Source organism: Cervus canadensis, chromosome 33 (genome assembly GCF_019320065.1).
Source record: "Cervus canadensis isolate Bull #8, Minnesota chromosome 33, ASM1932006v1, whole genome shotgun sequence".
Classification (NCBI taxonomy): Eukaryota; Metazoa; Chordata; class Mammalia; order Artiodactyla; family Cervidae; genus Cervus; species Cervus canadensis.
Genome location: NC_057418.1, coordinates 20,424,205 through 20,438,712, shown reverse-complemented (window position 1 = coordinate 20,438,712; position 14,508 = coordinate 20,424,205). Strand labels below are relative to the sequence as shown.

Here is a 14,508-nt window from a genome sequence, read left to right as displayed (position 1 = left end):
TCCCCATAGAAGCAGACACAAATAAGTTTAGGTAAAAATTTGATCCCTGGATCGGGAAGATTTCCCTTGAGTAGAAGATGGCAACCCTCTCCAGTATTCTTGCTTGGAGAATCCCAGGGACAGAGGAGCTTGGCGGGCTACAGTCCATGGGGTCATAGAAAGTCAAACACAACAGAGTAGACAGACAAACAGACAGAAACATTAGTGAAGAGTTAGGAAATAGTCACAGTAAATAACATATTTAGAAAACACAGTCTATTCTTTAACATTAATGAGTGTGGCATAACAAAAAGTCACCTACCAATGAACACTAAGGACTGCTGTTTCTCTTATCTTCATAGGGAAAGACAGATTAAATTTTCCACTAGCTTACACATGTGCTAAATAACCATTAAGCAGCATTATACGGGGGCGTTAAGAATTCTGGATGGAACATAAAGAGACCTATCCCCAGATCTCTTTAACTAGAGTGGCTTTGGGCAAGCCACTGCCCAGGCCACAGTTCCATCAGCCGAATTAGGCAGGCGGCTTCTAGAATCCAAACTTTACATGTCAGTTATAAGGTTAATGCATTAATGATGCATTAATCAAGCCTTGGTAGAAAAGAGAAGGTAAAGGCCACTTCCTTCTTTTGTTTTTAAGAGTAATAATTAATGGCCACAAGCTGGACATCTCAGACAAAATTTTTTCCACCCTGAAACATATAAGTATGGTCATAAGGGAAGTTTCAGCTGAAAAGCTGGCTCTGAAGAGTAAAGAAAACTATTAATACAGCTTATCCAAATCAGACACACACACACACACAAACACACATATTGGCTTGATGGGTATGGGAAAATGGTAACCTAAGGCATTCCTCAGAATTCTTATCCTGCTCGTGGGCATTAATAATGTACTTACCTAGCAAATTTATTGGGATTCATTGATTGTTTTTAATTGAATGAAATAAGGAAAAGTCAGATTAGTCACTGTTAGTAACTGTTAGAAAGTCACTGTTAGTAAACAGTGAGTCGTTTTGAAAGATGGGGATAAGATGGGGAACATCTGGTGTGGAAGATGGAAAGTGTGAAGTGGTAAGAAAAAAAAGCAGGAATTATGAGTCTAGTTCTAGGGCTGCTACTGCTTAGCCTTACTGCTCCCTTAGAGGTGTCCATCTCCTCATCTATACAAGGAGGGCATTGGTCTTTCCACCCTCTTAGCTGCCCAATAATCAAAAGAGAAATTTTACTCAGTAGGATATAGCTTTTATTTTAGAGTTTGACTCTCAGAAGCACTGAAATCAAGACTATAAATTCAGTTCAGTGTACACCTGAAAACAACTATAGATCAGGCAGAGATCCACAGTTAATCTGTGATACAATCTTTTCCCCAACTGTGGGACATCCCCACTTACCTGCAGAAAAGAGCTCAGATATACTGGTAAAGTCTTATTTTTGTTGCTATTGATTAGTCACTAAGTCTGTCTGACTCCTTGCAACCCCATGGACTGTAGCCTGCCATGGGATTTTCCAGGCAAGAATACTGGAGTGGGTTGTCATTTCCTTCTCCAAGGGATCTTCCTGACCCAGGGATAGAATCTGAGTCTCCTGCAGTGGCAGGCGGCTTCTTAACTACTGAGCTAGGGAAGTCCAAAGTCCTGTTACATAGCATCATAATAATTAAGATTTCCTTTCAATACTTATTTACATTTCTCAGTTATAATTTGATAATACACAAACATTTAAAAAATCATGTATAATATTGATGTTGAGGGTTGAACTGTGTCCGCCACCCTCCAAATTCATAAGGTGAGGCCTAACCCCATACCTTAGTGGATGACCTTATTTGGAGATAGGGTGATTTAATCAAAATAACATCACCAGTGCTACTAAGCTGTTGCAGTTGTGTCTGACTCTTTGCAACCCTATGGACTGTAGCCGCTAGGCTTCTCTGGCCCCCGGATTCCCAGGCAAGAATACTGAAATGGGTTACCATTCCCTCCTCCAGGGGATTGTCCTAAACCAGGGATCGAACACATGTCTCTTACTTCTCCTGCATTGCCAGGCAGGTTCTTTACCACTAGTGCCACCTAGGAGTGGGCATGAATTCAATGTGATTGGTGTCCTTATAAAATGAGGGGAATTTGGACACAGAAACACACTTATAGGCAGAAAGCCATGTGAACAGGAAGACAGCCATCTGAAGAGCAAGGAGAGAGGCCTGGGACAGATCCTTCCTTCCCAGTCCTCAGAAGGGACCAGCCCTGCCAAAATCTAGATTTTGGACTTACAGTCTTGAAAACGATGAGACAACACATTCCTGTTGTTTAAGCCACTCAATCTGTGGAACTACTTTGTTACAGCAGATTAAGCAGATTAAGAACTGGCGTCCTCTGAACAATGACTGTGCGTTATCTCGTGTGCTTGTTGTTGTTTTCCAGTCATGTCTCTTTGAGACCCCATGGACTGCAGCGTGCCGGGTTCCTCTGTTCTCCACCATCTCCCGGAGATTGCTCACATTCAGGTCCATTGATTCGGTGATGCTATCTAGCCATCTCATCCTCTGTCCATCCTTCTCCTTTTGCCTACAATCTTCCCCAGCATCAGGGGCTTTTCTTTGCATCAGGTAGTCAAAGTGTTCAGTATTAGTCCTTCCAATGAATATTCAGGTGCTGTCCATGGGGTTCTCCAGGCAGCAATACTGGAATGGGTCACTATTTCCTCCTCCAGTGGACCACGTTTTGTCAGAACTCTTCACTATGACCATAATCTTGGGTGGCCCTGCATGGCATGACTCACAGCTTCATTGAGTTATGCAAGCCCCTTCACCACAACTAGGCTGTGATCCATGACTGTGCGCTGAGACTGGGTTGACAGTGGAGAAAGGCCAACAGCAGCAATAGTTTTGAAAATTAAAATTATTATTTTATTATTAAAATAAAATAATAATTTAATTATTATTATTAAAATAGTTTTAAAAATGCCCTCTCCATTCCAACACAGGACATAACACAACTAATTCAACAAAGCACACAAAATACAAAAAATAAAACCCTAGAGAAGTCCAGTGATGGGGGAGGATACCCACGACTCCGTTCTCATTCAAGGTACCACATGCTGACTCAGCTAAAGAGTTGGGGGTCACCTCTGTATAACCCTACCAGCTCTTTTATAGGGCATGCCAATCCAAGTATTTACAACACATCCTCTTATTAATCCTAAGAACTTTCCACCAAATCAGAAAAAATGAAGCAGTACTGTGTCATTGTTTCATATCACAAAAAGTTAGGCTACTTTGATTCTATTAAGGCACTTTATCAAAAATAAATGCAAATGCGAAGAAACGAGCATAGTGAATGCACATTAAAACAAGGATTATTATATAGAACAAGTTGATATAGTTTCCAAAGATTAGATTCAGGCCAGATTGTGCACCATTATTTTCAAATGCCTCATCTGGTGAAGTTTGGAAGTAAGTTTTATAAAACTATTATGAAGGAAATGCAAATATTCTGAACGTATATGTTAATTAAAGTCAATTTCCATTATTTTTTGTCTTAACAAGCTCAGAATTAAACATAGTCTCTAAAAAGTGATAGCATTTATGGCTCAAACAAAGCTGAGACAAAGGCAGGACTCAAACAGTGCAGGAAACAGGAAGAAGGAAAGCTTTTAGAGCTAACTACCTTAGTCAGGCAAGTGGATGTGGCCCCAGAGGAAATGAGATTCTCTAAGATTTAAGTTTTCAAAGGCAATGGCCTAATGCTCAGTGGGAACAGACAGATCAGTGGTTCTGGCAGAGTCTGATGCTTTCAACCAGTGAGGAGGAGTGGAATTATCTATTGCAATGCACAATTAGAATTGAGTTGTGTTTTGCAACTTGGATATCAGCTGTTGATTTTTTTTCCCCTTCAGGTTTGCCATAGTAACTTGCCTCCATGTTATTTACATTAAAGCTGATCTGCCTCATTTTCCCATGAGAGCTAAAAGTAATAACTTAGGTTTTATAGAGCTGTACAATATATATCTTTTGTAGGGGAAAATTTTAGTTATTCCATTCCCATTGTGCACACCACAACTTGAGTTTATTATTTTATTCCACACTATTCAAACGTTTAGTCTTCTGTTCATAAAATTCGTAACGTTTCCCATGGTTTAGAGATGAACCAAGTGTGAAGATTTTAGATGATATCCCTTCTAACTCTCAGACTATGATTCAACACAGTATTTCTCCTAATTGTCTGTTGAGAAAAGGCAGCTGGAGGTGCTTATTGAAAATGCAGGCTCCCAGTGTCTTCATTGCAGGGTTGATTCTGTAGTTATGGTGGGTCTCTGGGGCTCCTGATCACCAGGCAAGCATGAGAAATATTTTATTCCCTGACATAGGTGGACTGTGGAATCACTTGGGGAGAAAAAAAATAGTACTCAGTCTGGGTCCACTCTTAGAGATTCTGATTTTATTGGTCTGGGTTGTTGCCTGAGTATCTGGATTTTTAGAAGCTTCTGGTTGCTTCTAATTGTGCAGACAGGGTTGAGAATCACTGACTTTGAAGAAACAACTCAGTTAAGTGAAACAGGTGTGAAAGCAACGTATACCATTCCCATTAAGAAATTCAACGTGCTTTTACTTCTTTATTTTATTTTGGCTGCACTGGGTCTCTGTTGTGGCATGCGGCCTTCTCTCTTTGTGTCATGCAAGCCAGGTTGCCTTGCGGCATGTGGGATCTTACTTCCCTGACCAGGTGTCGAACTTGCGTCCCCTGCATTGGAAGGCAGATTCTTAAAACCCTCAATGTGCTTTTATATACATGTGTGTCATTTGAATCCTTGACAATCTGCTGAGATGGGAAGAGTAGACCTCTTTCTTTTATAGACAAGCAAACTGAAACTTAGAGAGGTGAAGAGGCTTGATCGAGGTATGACTAGAAGCAAAATTGTGGAATTGCTGAGATCTGCCTTACCTATTCTACTACTTGCCTATGCTTCTTTGCTTCTTAATAGCTCACCAGCTGTCCTAGACTCCCTTTAAAATTAAAACAAAACCAGACTTTTGGTTGCCTAGAGCTTCCCTTACATCAAAATTATTATTAATAAGACTACGAATAACAGCCACATCAGCAGCTAACATTGGGTCCTTTCTACACATTGTTAAGTGCTCTGCCTACATTTTCTAACTGTCTCAAAGACTCCATAAGGTGGGTTATTATTCCCATTTTACAGATGAGGAAACTGAGGCTTAGAGACTAAGTGACTTGCCAAAGGTCACGTTCCTATGTAGCAGCCTTCTTATTTCATCTAAAGCTCTTCCTATTTTCCTTGCAGCCCACCAGATTTTGGCAAATGGCAGAGAGGAAAAGAATCTGATAAAGTAATTCAGAGAAAGCCATTATGGACAATTACAGATTTCCTGAATCATGTTCCCACTTCTAATGTGGAGATCAGATTTTTTCAGAAACTTCTAGAGGCCACCATTCAAAAACATGAGTATTCAGTTTAATAGAAGAATCATGGGTTACAGACTCCTAAATTACCTGCTTTGTCTGCTGCTTGGGTTAACACTGCCTTCCCAGAGACAGTCCATAATACACTGACAGCATCTGAAGGCTTGAGTCTGAGTCCCAAGTACTTTTTATTAGCTGTGGTGTCTTGAGACAGTCACATCCAGGATGTGGCTTAATGCTCTGAGAGAACCAGAGCCAGTTGGAAAATGAATCAATACTCTCATCTTTCTTTTTCTAAGGTTTCCAAAGTACTGAACTTATTTTCTTGCCCTGGATATGTCTGCTATTGTCACTGTTGCTCATGTAAACTATTATTATTGTTACTATATAAATAAAATATATGATACTAGATGCTATACAATAAAATGAAATATATATTATACTTAGAAATAAAGTGCTTTGTACGGTGCTTGGTAGAGAAAGCAAATATCCTAGACATCATCACTGTTGTCATCATCATTAAATTTATTACCTCTCCATTATAGTTAATCACTAATAGTACAGAAAAACTTATAGAAATATTAATAGGTGGCAATGGCTGTATATTTATTCCTTTTTATGTACAGAACATATTTTTCTTATTTAAGTGCCCAGAACCCAAAGTAAACCAAGTCAAGAATCAGGTTGCCTAAAAGTTCAAGTGGCAAGCACCTTCTGTTTAGCTACAAAAACTCTTTACAGAAATTAGGTACTATTTCCTGATGCTATAGAAAGAGCTGTAAAATAACAGAAACTCTTTATCCCTCTAATTCTGAAGATTGTCATCTAGTGTGGGGATCCTAGCTAACTTCCTGCAAAGTTATAGTTACATAAAGATTGAGGAGAAATTGTTCTTTTAAGTATACTATAAAGAGAATAAGGCTACTAGCTCAATTTTCAGAAGCTTATCCAAAATCACTGCGGATGGTGACTGAAGCCATGAAATTAAAAGATGCTTGCTCCTTGGAAGGAAAGCTATGATAAACCTAAACAGTGTATTACAAAGCAGAGACATTACTTTGCCAATAAAGGTCCATCTAGTCAAAGCTATGGTTTTTCCAGTAGTCATGTATGCATGTGAGAGATGGACCATAGAGAAGGCTGAGTGCCAAAGAATTGATGCTTTCACATTGTGGTGCTGGAGAAGACTCTTGAGTTTCCCATGGACTGCAAGGAGATCAGTCAATCCTAAAGGAAATCAACACTGAATATACATTGGAAGGACTGATGTTGAAGATGAAGCTTCAATACTTTGGCCACCTGATGCAAACAGCTGACTCATTGGCAAAGATCCAGATGCTGGGAAAGACTGAAGGCAGGAGGAGAAGAGGGTGACAGAGGAGAGATGGTTGGATGGCATCACTGACTCGATGGACATGAGTTTGAGCAAGCTCCTAGAGTTAGTGAAGAACAAGGAAGCCTGGCATGCTGCAATCTATGTGGTCGCAAAGAAGCATATGCTACTTAGCAACTGAACATCATCTAATATGTAAATCTCAATTTATTCAACAAATATTAACCGAGCAGTTACTGTGTGTGGCACACTGGGAATACAATGATGACCAAAGTCCCAACTCTCACCATGCGTCCTTTTTAGGTGGCACACAGACAGAGGACAAATACACAAACAGACTAGCAAAACAATAACTGCTAAATTTCTAAAAAGAAACCATCTTTGGGTTGAGATGGAGACTATAGCGAGAGCTACCTGCTTCAGGTCGAGCAGTCAGGAAGAGAAGACATTCACACTGGAAGAATATGAAGTCAGCCATTATGTGTGGGAAGAAAAACATTGCAGGCAAAGAAGTTTGTGAATGAGAAGTCTCTGAGATGGGGAAAAATGCTTAGTGCAGTTGAGAAATTGGAAAAAGTCAAGTATAATTGGAGTGGGGAGAGCAAGGGAGAGGGGGTGTGACACGAGGTCATCAGGTGATCAGGGGCTGGACCACACTGCCCTCTGGACCATGGTAAGGAGTATGGATTTAAGTCCAGAGGAAACCACGGAAGAATTTTAAGCAGAGAAGCAACATGACCTGATTCATGTCTCCATGTAATTCTTATCATGTGTGGAGAAAAGACACTGAAGACAATGATGACCTTTATCTTCCCAGCCAATACTTGTTAAAAAAGCAGAAATTATCAAGTAATCTCCCCCTAATTTTAAAGCAATCTTCCTTCACGTTTCTGGAGGAACAGTAGTTCATCTACATTCTAAACAGGATACTAATAGAAACAGCAAGCTCCAACCTGCCTAGCTGGGGACAGGAATGCATTTTGCAACTCTTGGTCAAAATTAAAGATAATAGAGTTATCTTTCAAATTGCAGTCAGTGATGTGCATGTCAGTAGGTCTCTTCTTCATCAGAGAGAAGCACTGAGTTGAAAGTGAGCAAGATCTAGCCATATTCAGTCAGTTCAGTCGCTCAGTTGTGTCTGACTCTTTTTGACCCCATGGATTGCAGCAAGCCAGGCTTCCCTGTCCATCACCAACTCCCAGAGCTTGTTCAAACTCATGTCCATTGAGTCGCTGATGCCATCCAACCATCTCATCCTCTGTCATCCCCTTCTCCTCCCGCCTTCAACCTTTCCCAGCATCAGGGTCTTTTCCAATGAGTCAACTCTTCGCATCAGGTGGCCAAAGTATTGGAGCTTCAGCTTCAGCATCAGTCCTTCCAATGAACACCCAGGACTGATTTAGGATTGACTGGTTTGATCTCCTTGCAGTCCAAGGGATTCTCAAGAGTCTTCTCCAACACCACAGTTCAAAAGCATCAATTCTTTTGTGCTCAGCTTTCTTTAAAGTCCAACTCTCACATCCATACATGACTACTGGAAAAGCCATAGCCTTGACTAGACGGACCTTTGTTGGCAAAGTAATGTCTCTGCTTTTTAATATGCTGTCTAGATTGGTCATAGCTTTTCTTTCAAGGAGCAAGTGTCTTTTAATTTCATGGCTACAGTCACCATCTGCAGTGATTTTGGAGCCCAAGCATGTCACTGTTTGCAGCCCAAGTCTGTCACTGTTTCCATTGTTTCCCCATCTATTTACCATGAAGTAATGGGACTAGATACCATGATTTTGGCTTTTTGAATGTTGAGTTTTAAGCCAGCTTTTTCACTCTCCTCTTTCACTTTCATCAAGAGGTTCTTTAAGAGCCATATGGGACCCCATTAAGTCCCAGCTGGAGGACGAGGAATCCTGTGCTTCCTCATTTTGGACAGGTAACAGTAAACAAAACGAACAGGTGCCTACCTAGGATCACTTCCATCATAAAAGAACTCTTAGCATTCCTGATAAATATAAAAGTTAAGCCACTCAAACTCTACCAGGGCCAACTCAAAAATACATCTTCCATCATCATGTTCCCTTCTCTTTCCATTGTCCAGACAGGAGCAGGAAAACAATAAAAGTCAAACTCTCTTTACCCTAAACTCTCTTTTCAGGTTTCAGTTCAATGCAGAACATATTTCTATGGATGAGTTATGAACTCAAAAAATAGAGGCTTGTCATGGAAATGTAGACAGACGCCTCACTGCAGCCGCGCTCCTGGGCACTGCCATAGTCATCAGTTTTAATGAGAGCTGTTAATATCACCTCCATCAGAATGGTTGCCCTGGGCTGACTTTCTGGGCTGTGCACAGGTGCTCTTGGCCAAAACTGTAATGTATGTTATTACATTATCAATGAGGCACAGATGTGTTTCTGTCTGAACTCAAGGTGGTGTTCCTGCCAAATGCATAACTCTTTCAGTGGGCTGGGGTCTGTTTGTATCAAAATGCCGTTCTAGCTCAGTGAACCTGAGAAGCGCCTTCTGCTTCTCTAGGACAGGAGTTTAGAAAACACACTTAAGAATGCAAGAAGGCTGGGTTCTCAAACGGCAGGTACAGGATTTCTTAAGAACACGAAACTCAGCCTGACACCTTCTGCTTTTTCAGTGAGAGCTTCAGCCACTTCACGTTCACTCACTGACTCAGGAGATTCTCGGGCTCCCACCGTGTGCAGGTATCCAGAAGAAGTCAGAGATGATTCTGCCAAGGACTTCTGCCCCCAGTATTAGTGAAAGTGTTAGTTGCTCAGCTCTGTCCAACTCTTTGCAACCCCAGGGACTGTAGCCTGCCAGGTTCCTCTGCCCATGGAATTCTCCAGGCAAGAATACTGGAGTGGGTAGCCATTTCCTTCTCCAGGGGATCTTCCCGACCCAGGGATCGAACCTGGAACTCCCACACTGCAGGTAGATTCTTTACCATCTGAACCACAATATACTGCAAATATTTCTGCCATTGCTGATTTTTTTCCTTCCAACTTCTTCAGAATTGTGGTCTCCGCTGCTGCTCCCTGAGGCTCCAGTCCTAGCATTACGGTGTTTTTCTACAGAGTTGAAGGTTTAACTTAATTGCACATCCCCAGTGGCGTCTCCTTTATCCTAAGCTTGAAACCTCCATTCACTGAGCTTTTTGTTATTCAACTAGGTCCCTGGGATCTAGCTGACTTGAAGCCAGATTTTTCTTAAAGCTGGCAGCTCCTGCAGTTAGCCTAGCATCCTATCCTGGCTCTGCCAAAAACAGTGTGGATGCCTGGGTGCTGAGAACTGGCTTTGAAAGGTACCCAGGGGCCACCGCCGACGGAGCATCACACCTGCCTATGTTCTCAATGTGTAGTCACCTGTCACCCTCTCAGGGAGAAAAAAGGTTTCTTCTCCACACAGGAAGGAGTGGTTTGGGATCAATCCTGACCTTGAAAGTGACATTGCCTTCCTTGCTGTCCAGAAAAATTGTTCTCTTACACAGAAGCTGAATGGTGAGAAAGGAGATCAGTACACTGGCCACCATACAGTCTCCTTGCTGTCATTTCAGTTTTTTAAGCATAGAGATGGATACAAGGAAGAACACTGGGAAGTGTGTGTGTGTGTGTGTGTGTGTGTGTGTGTCTGAGAAAGAAAGCAAGAGTTTGGAAAAGCAAGCAGTGTTTTTTTTTTCCTGGGCATCTGAGAGCACTCAGTTGAGGAAAACCGAGATGAGCATGGTCAGGACCTCGCATTATCCAATCCTCTATCCTTCAGCTTGTTGCATTCCTCTTGACTGATAACCAAAGATGACAGAGGCTCCTGGAGATAAATGGGCGCTCTTCTTCCCCGTTTCCTTTCCACCCCACCCCCTGTCTCACTTCAGATCTCCGCGCCCCGCCACCTCCACTTAGGCCCAGTTCTCACCTGACTGATGCCAAATGGCAGTGGAAGCATGACGGGATGCCTGGTGCCTCCTGGCCTCTCATCCCCAGGGATGTGGCTGCTGCTGCGGAGTGGAGGACTGTCATTCCTGCCATCCGGCTCCGAGCTCCAAAGATCCGGGCCAGCTGCGGTGCCCTGGTGGTGCAGTGGCTGTTCTACATGGCTGGCCTCGTTAGGAAGTGAATCTCTTGACAGGCAATTTGCCGCCGCCACCTGTATCTAGAAATCTTGTGCTAAGCCTGTGAAATGCAGGCAACCCCCTCTCTTCTCCCAGGCTTCGTTTTCACGACATGTTCTGCCTCTACTTAATGTGCACTGGCCTATTGGCATTTCCATTTGGCATTTGAAATATTCTGATCGCCTCTGCTTTCTCCTAGGCAGATTAGGCACATGTTTTAGATATGGGAGGAAGGCAAGGACATAAGGGACCCAAGAGATGACAGAGCAAAGTAATGGCAAACGGACACACTTCTGACGCAGGAAGACTTGGGTGGCCCTGCAAGTCCCTCCAAGAGAATCTGAATCTGGATGAAATACACAGGTGGAAGGGCTGACTGTCTTTATAGGGATTTATCGTCAATGTTCTTCTCAAAGGTCAGGTGGAAGTCTTCCTGATGATTACCTCAATGGTAGAAAATTTGGATAACACATTAATATTTACAAAGCACTTTTTAGGACCTCTACCAACTACTGGACATGGAACAACAGACTGGTTCCAAATAGGACAAGGAGTACTTCAAGGCTGCATATTGTCACCTTGCTTATTTAACTTATATGCAGAGTACATCATGAGAAACGCTGGGCTGGAAGAAGCACAAGCTGGAATCAAGATTGCTGGGAGAAATAGCAATAACCTCAGATATGCAGATGACACCACCCTTATGGCAGAGAGTGAAGAGGAACTAAAAAGCCTGTTAATGAAGGTGAAAGAGAGTGAAAAAGTTGGCTTAAAGCTTAACATTCAGAAAACTAAGATCATGGCATCTGGTCCCATCACCTCATGGGAAGTAGATGAGGAGACAGTGGAAACAGTGTCAGACTTTATGTTTTTCGGCTCCAAAATCACTGCAGATGGTGACTGCAGCCATGAAATTAAAAGATGCTTACTCATTGGAAGGAAACTTATGACCAACCTAGATAGCATATTAAAAAGCAGAGACATTACTTTGCCAACAAAGGTCCGTTTGGTCAAGGCTATGGTTTTTCCAGTGGTCATGTATGGATGTGAGAGTTGGACTGTGAAGAAAGCTAAGCACCGAAAAACTGATGCTTTTGAACTGTGGTGTTGGAGAAGACTCTTGAGAGTCCCTTGGACTCTCAAGGAGATCCAACCAGTCCATCCTAAAGCAGATCAGTCCTGGGTGTTCATTGGAAGGACTGATGCTGAAGCTGAAACTCCAGTACTTTGGCCACCTCATTCGAAGAGTTGACTCATTGGAAAAGACCCTGATGCTGGGAGGGACTGGGGGCAGGAGAAGGAGGGGACAACAGAGGATGAGATGGCTGGCTGGCATCACTGACTCAATGGACATAAGTTTGAGTAAACTCTGGGACTTGGTGATGGAAAGGGAGGCCTGGCGTGCTGCAATTCATGGGGTCGCAAAGAGTTGGACACCACTGAGCGACTGAACTGAACTGAACTGAACTAACCAACTACTAGGCAAATTCAAAAACAAGGTACATAAGAAGCTGAATAATGTTATTTTATATATATATATATATATATACAATGTGTAAGCTGTATCCTAAGATTTTTTTTTGGGAGGGGGAAGCAGGCAATTATAAGATAATTCATGTAAGTTATGTGTGTGCTAAGGCGCTTAGTCATGTCTGACTCTTTGCAACCCTATGGACTGTAGCCTGCCAGGCTCCTCTGTCCATAGGATTTTCCAGGCAAGAATACTGGAGTGGGTTGCCGTGCCCACTTCCAGGGGATCTTCCTGATCTAGGATTGATCTCATGTCTCTTATGTCTCCTGCATTGGCAGGCAGATTCTTTACCACTAGCGCCACCTGGGAAGCCCTAATGTAAAGTAGCGGACATTTAAAAATAATTTAGATTCAAAATAGAACTCTTTTCTAAATAATATTTCATAATTGAAAAGTTAAAGCTCTTCAAATTTCATGAAAATTGAAAAGAACATTATGAAAGTGGTATCCTCTGATCTCTAGTCTTTAAATATTTTCAAAAGACATATATTTCAAATAGATGCACATATTGTATTTAATTTTGGACTTAAAAAGTCAGTTCCTAAGTATTCTATTTTGTTCAGAAATTAAAAACAAGGGAAATAAAAATTTAAAAACCAAGCTCTACAGGACATTGAAAGGGTATTAGAATGATGAAGTGTCTTAGTCTTTAAAAGATATTATCATTTCAACTGAAGTCTTCGCCCTGCTGATAAGGTTTGGGTCACTAGGAGTCTTTCTTGGCAGTCCAGTGGTTAAGACTCTGAGCTTCCAATGCAGGGGGCACGAGTCCAATCCCTGATTTAGGAACTAAGATCCTGCATGTGGCATGGTATGGCCAAAAAATTAAAAAATAAAAAGGTTTGGCTCACTCTTGGTGTAAGAGACACCATCAGTAAGATGCAAAGTCTGCTCCATGACAGGGAGTCAGTTCTCAGTCATATTTTTGCCAGCCTTTTTTTTTTTTTCTCCATCAACCTTATGATTCATTAATGCAGTTAATAAAAATGCTTTAAGTCAGGTGTGTTCTGGATGTACAATGATGGGTAAGAATAGTTTTATCCCGTCTTATGGAGTGAAGAGTGACAGGCAGTCAGATAATCAACAGCAATGGAACCAGGGTCAGAATGGGAGGAGGAGTGTTATTCACGGGGCCTTCAACAGGAGCAGCTCAGCCACCCCTGGGTGTTGGTGAGAACGGTAGGCGAATGGGGATACTGGCCCTTACTCTGAAAGAAGAATCCAGGAGAGATCTGAATTTTCTCTCTGCTCAAGCAGTTCATTTGAAATTTGAGGACAGGTTACACAATTGGCATTGGCAACCCCATCCATTCCTAGAATTCTGGCTTAACCCTAGATGCAAGGAACACCCTGAGTGTGGTGGATTAACTTTGGTTGTGTTTAATTTTCCTAATCATACCCATTGGTCTTGAATGATTTCAGCTCCCTCAGAACTCGAGTTGTCCCACTTTGAGTATAAACATCACCCCCCATCCTTGCAGACAACAATCTTTGAGTGCTGTCTAGTTACAACACGCAGACAGCCAAGGTAACAGTGGCAAATAGAAATAGAAAAAAATACCAAGCTGTTTGCACTGGGACATGGTTACCATGAAATGAGCAAACATTTAATTTTGTTTATTGAGGTCAACGTGAAAGCTGTTGAATCTCTTATAACAACTTTGTGACATTTGATGCATGCCTTTTTGAAACACCTCAAGCTGAGCTTGTTGTTCTAAAATGTCAGAATGTTCCATTCTGGTAAGCAGTCAACTTGTATTGAGTTTTCCCTTTGTGCAGAATGCCGTGAAGTGTGGCTGAGATGTATAAGGGGAATGAAAGAGGATACAATGAAAACTGGAAGCTGTGAGTCAGTAGACAGTGAAAAAAATCTGAAAAGGCTTTCTGTTTTTGCTTGATTTCAGACTGAATTCATGAACAAAGGGGAGAAGACCACCCATACCTTCCATGCGTGTGTTACTTTCATAATCCCCTTCTCAATGCAAGGGGAGAAATTTTTGCCTCCTGAGTGAGGGTAATCTCAGAAATGGCAGCCTGAATCTGTGATGAAGCTGTGTGCCATCTTGGACCAAAGCAGGGACCTGCTGAACTTTAAGGCCAGGAAGCCTTCAGAC

General features: G+C 42.0%; 1 protein-coding gene across 1 annotated transcript in view; it reads right to left on the bottom strand.

The window, feature by feature from the left end:
• Positions 1 to 14,508, bottom strand: part of SASH1 (SAM and SH3 domain containing 1) — a 983,107-nt gene that overhangs the window by 257,716 nt on the left and 710,883 nt on the right. The window lies entirely within an intron of this gene.